This window comes from Colius striatus, chromosome Z, assembly GCF_028858725.1.
Source record: "Colius striatus isolate bColStr4 chromosome Z, bColStr4.1.hap1, whole genome shotgun sequence".
NCBI lineage: Eukaryota > Metazoa > Chordata > Aves > Coliiformes > Coliidae > Colius > Colius striatus.
The window spans coordinates 83,771,009-83,776,627 of record NC_084790.1 but is presented as its reverse complement, the minus strand read 5'-3'; positions in this window follow the sequence as shown (position 1 = coordinate 83,776,627).

The following is a 5,619-nucleotide window of genomic DNA, read 5'->3' as shown; positions in this document are numbered from 1 at the left end:
CACAGGCAAGGGGAGGCCAGAGGATGGGAAGGCTGAACCGCCTCTCGTGCAGCGTCTTGGCCTTCCCAGCATCTTCGTGTCCTGTGTCCCAGCGGCAGCTGCTCTCACAGAGTCATTGAATCATTTTGGTTGGAAAAGCCCCTCAAGCTCATCGGGTCCAAGCCTTCACCTCACACTGACAAGCCTGCCGCTGAACCATTTCCCTCAGCACCTCAGCTCTACTGGTTTGGCATCCCTCCAGGGATGGGAACTCCCACACCTGCCTGGGCAGCCCACGCCAGTCCAACAAGCCTCTTGGGGGCAAAGTTCTTCCTCATTTCCCAGCTAAGCCTCCCCTGGAGCAACCCGAGGCCACTTCCTCTTGTCCTGTCATTCGTGACTGGGGAGAAGACGCCGACTCCCACCCCTAACCTCACTACAGCCTCCTGTCAGGGAGTTGCAGAGCGTGATTGTGTCTCTCCCCACCCTCTTCATCTCCAGGCTGAACATCCCCAGGTCTCTCACTTGTTTTCATTGTCACTTGTTTGCACTGTGGCCACAGTTGAGTTTGTGGGCGAGTTAAGAGAAACATTTGTTCCATGTATATTACAAACCAGCACATGAATTTTTCTTCTGCGTGTGCCAGACAGTCCCAGTGAAATTTTTTGAGAAATCACAAAATCGTTACGGGTGGACAGGACCTTGAAGATCGTCGAGTCCAAGCACTAAGCTGACACTGCCAAGCCCATCCCTAAACTAAACCATATCCCTCCGTCCTTCATCTAGATGTCTTTTCAATATCCCTAGGGACGGTGACTGCACCGCTGCTGCCTCCCTGGGCAGTCCATTACAATGTTTAACCACCCTCTTGGTGAAAAAGTTCTTCCTAATGTCCAACCTAAAGCCCCCCTGCTGCGACCCAAACCCATTTCCTTGTGTTCTTTCACTCACTACCGCAGAGAAAAGATCAACCCCCTCCTCCCTACAACTCCCCTTTAGCTACATGTAGAGGGTGGTCGTGTCTCCTCTAGGCTAAACGCCCCCAGCTCCCTCAGCTGCTATTCACACAACCTGTTCTCCAGGCCCTTCCCCAGCGCTGCTGCCCGGCTCTGGACACGCTCCGGCCCCTGCGTTCCTTCTTGCACTGAGAGGCCCAGAACTCGACACGGCACTCAAGGTTGAGCCTCACCAGTGCCCAGTGCAGGGGAACAATCACCTCTCTGGCCCTGCAGACCACACTGTTCCTGATACAGGCCAGGATGCCCTTGGCCTTCTTAGCCAGCTGGGCACGCTGCTGGCTGATGTTCATCTGGCTGCTGGTTAACACTCCCAGGTCCCTTTCCACGGGAAAGCTTTCCAGCCCCTGCGCCCCAAGCCTTGCTTTTGTGCCTTGCCACAGTGCTTTCCTACGGACCTGGGAGATACAGGCAAGACAACTGCGCTGAGCAGTACTGGGCTTTAAGCAGCCCCTACAGTTTTAAGGTCTTGCACTTCAGCAAGGTATGGAGTGAACAACACAACTATTTCAACCTCCACTTTGAGAGCACGGCTGTTTGAAGCACAGATGCAGAAATTTCGTGTGGAGAATGTGCCTGCCTTCAAGATCAGAAAAACTCCCTGGCAGACCCCCAGTCATTAGAGAGGGCCAAGAGCCATCAGCTGTACACCAAGTACGCATTTGTTGTGCTTATCCCCTCCAGCTGTTGAAAGACAAATGGCCAAAGTCTATTCCAGCAGAAAGGATTTAAAGGGACAACCACTATTGGATGCAGGCTGGGAATGCATGCTGATGGACAGAGTTTTGTAGAGAACAGAGTAAAGAGGACAGGCACAGGCGCTCCCCTCAAATACCTCTGCACAAAGACTGAGTTCCTAGCCTTCCAACCAAAGAGCTGACAAAACAGCAGAAGCAGCGGCCAAATCTGAAGATCTGGCCTTGATCCCTGAAAAGACACTGAGGATACTGGGCCCGATCCTGCCTTATGAAGAAGGTGGTAGAAAATGTATCGGTGATTTGGCAGCAAAGGAACAAAAAGATGGCTGGGCAACAACCCCTCAGAGGCGACTAGGCCTCAAAATAAATCATAAAAAATAGGTCTAATAAGAGAGGACCCCGCCAAGGGGTCCAGCCAGGAGTTGAAAAGTGACCTAACACAGGTGAGAGCATCATCGCAGGGGTGACAAAACCAGGGATGACCTCAGGGGAATACTGGCAAATAGACTTCACCGAGCTACTGAGAAAGGGAGCCTGTCAGTATCTCCTCAATCTGGTAGACACATGTAATGGATGGCCCTGTGGCACCGATGTGGCACGGGAAGCAGTCAAACAAGTCCTAAATCACAGCGTACCCTGCTTTGCTGTACCAGCAGGAATGATTTCAGACAGAGGCCCTTGTTTTGTTGCAGAAGTGGTTAAGAAGGTGGGAGCGCATCTGGGAGCCAAGTGGGATTTACATACGCCCAACAGACCTTAAGCTAGTGGAAAAGTAGAAGGCGTGAACCAGAGCCTTAAGTTACAGTGGAATCAAATACACCAAGAAACCTCCTTCTCTCGGTTACAAGCTTTACCAAAAGCTTTGCTAAGAGTACCAGTACAACCAGGAAGAAATTGTGTAAGCTCGTTTCAATCTGCTGGCTTTGGGCAAGACCTTCCAGGAGCTCCACAACCACGTGACCCCACCTCAACCAAGTGGACTAGGCGTTCCGGCACATCCATTTCAACCAGGAGAGTGGGTTTACGTCAAGACATGGAAGGACAAAGCCCTGAGAGCTAAGTGGCAGGGACCTTTCCGGGTCTTGTTGACTACTTCCACTGCCCTGAGAGTGGCTGAAAAAGGATCTTGGCAACATTATTCTAGAGTTCAGAGAGCTACAGCCCCGTGCACAGTCGAACAAAAATCACCACTTACCCGAAAACTTACTAAACACCCTTGAACAATTACAAGAGAGCTGGAATTCGTAAGATCCCAAAGGATTATGTGGCTGAAAAGGTGCATTTTCCTCCTTGGACTGCTTGCCGGCCTAATGAGCGGAACTGGGAGAACAATCGGCAAGTTACTGGCTTTGCTCCCCCATTACCTCAGGAGGAACAGGGTTTCCCTGGAAAGCTGTGCCTATGGAGTGGGCAGAGCGATGCCAAAACCTGCTTGCTCTGGGAGATGGGAATCAAGCTAGCGGTCGCTTGCGGGACCGTGGCACGAGAACAGTGAGCACGCGCATGAGCTTCGCAGAGTTTACCAAAGACTCCAAGCAAAATGCAGCCAAGCTATGAAAAGCAGGACCTATTGGCCCAACCGAAGCTCCACAAGGTCTGTTGTGCTCCAACCAACAAAAAGGGAATTGGCCCAACCCTCGCTGTGCTGCGAGGAGTACTTGTCAGTACTCTCTGACCCGAGAGCAATCTCCCCATCCTAACACGACGACGGAAGGCTACTCTGTGCAGTGTTTTCCCCAATGGGTGGCCTCTCTTCTCTTACGAGGCAAAATGGACTTGTAGCGTTAGAACCTACCTTCTGGATATGTGGCACAAGAGCTCCGGAATGGATTCAGCTGTAGGGGAATTCCGGTGCCGCCACTCAGAGACCTTGAGGGACTACCTGGAGGAGAACCCCGCAGTGAGAGACGTCTTCAGCTTCCAAAAGAGCTTCCCTTAGTTTCAGGAGGAGAGAGGTTTTGGCTTCTTTTCTGCCCTTGGTGTGCCGCAGGGTCACATGGAACTAAAAGAAAGAAACCAAGCCATTTGTTAGAGTTGGAAGCCACCCATACCATTACAGCGTTGAACAGTGTGTTTTACTCTGTGAAGCATTCGATTGACAGTCCCAATCTTAGAAATTCTTTTGTGATGTTTTTCAGTCCTCGCCCGTCTTCCAGTTCCGGGGGATACTGCTTTATCGTAACAGGTTGTGCTCCTCCTTTGAGTTTAACAACAACCAATTCTGCATTTTTAGCCTTTCCTGGTACTCCTTAGGCCTGTACTGCTGGATATACCTGGTCTTTTAATTGGTGTCTAATTTCTTCTTTCCTAATTTGCAGTTCTACTGAAAAGGTCAATGTGGTTTTCTTCCGGTACTTAAAAATCAATTTCTCCACCTTTCAATTTCATTTCAGCGTTCGATTGTTTGAGTTCATCCCATTCTAAAAGTGCTCGAGGAGCTTCGGGCAGGTAGAGAAATTTATCAATCCCTACGCTCTTCCCACTTTTGCATCTTAGTGGTTTCAAAAAGAAAGTTTTCTCGACCTGTCCGGTTGCTCCCACAATATCGACGTTTTGTGTACTTACGGGCAATAAAGTCCGATTTAGTGCTGAAAATCTGACACCTGTACCTACTAGAAGTTCTATGGGTTCCTCTTCTTTCTCGAGCTGAACTTTTGCCAAGGCTTCTGCCAGGGAAGGTTCCCCTGCTCCCCATCAATAACCCCGTGAAGCAGCAATGTAGCATGTAGCAGCAAGTGGCAAGCATGCCTACTTCCCAGTAGTCAAATAAGCTTCAGATGAATTAGTGAAAGCGTTACCGGTACAGAGGAAAACATATTTACCAGGAACATCCACTCCTCACACATTCATGAGCTGACTGAATGCACAGGACATAATACACAACAAAATACCGACTACAACTAAGCTGCTTAGTTAGCTTAGTTGCTAAGTTACTAAGTTACTAAGCTTACTTAGTACAAACAGACTAAATCCCTCCTGTCGATATAAGTGCTGCTGTGCTACAAGGGATCTTCTGTGTCATCAAGGGCAATCCCCTGCTGACAGAGACAACACATCACTCGATTCCTTTCAAAAGCCAACCAAGCTCCATCATAGAAACGGGGGTTTTGATTGCTCAAATTTTCAGGAACCTTCCTCTCGCGTCACCTTTATGTTTGTGGACTGCTTATCTCCATTTATTTCTGTTCCAACACCGGCCTATAGCTTTGTCTCAGCACTGTCTCTTGCCCGAATCACCTTACCACCAGCTCAACCTACTCCTACACAGCCAGTCACGCCACACAAACTTCAGTCCCTTCGCAGAAAACAGGTTCTTCGGGACTCCCATCATCCATCCTCCGTGGCCCTTCTCCGCAACTTTTGTCACCAACTTCATTTTTCACTTGAACAAGGGGTGACTCAGGACTGAAAACAGTATTGCACAGTAGGTTTCATCGCTGCCTTTTAAAATAGCACTGCTGTCCTCTGCTTGAAATAGAGCTCCTGAATCATGTACCATTTGCTCTTCCTGCAGGTGCAGCAATGTGTCCTCCATAAGCCACTGTAGCCAACCATTAGTTCTCTGAGGAATTGAATAAGACAGCGTCGGTGTGGAAGACTTGGAAGAGAAATGAACAAGCGAATTTTTTAAACGCTCATCACGTCACACAAGGAACATCAGAATTCCTGCAACATTGACTTTGCATGTGATATCTCAAGATTGGGACTAAGCATATGCTGCCTAAGAAGGATGGAAGTCACAGCCTCCAAGAAAAGAAAATCAGCTAACTTTATATTAAAACCAAACAAAAGCTACACCAGGAGTCTGAAGGCGCTAAACCCATAGTATGTTTACACACTTTAAATGCCTTCCGTGCAAGTTGCCTTTTTCCGGACACAGCACTAGAATACCATGCAAGATTTAGACCTCACTTACAACACCCTAA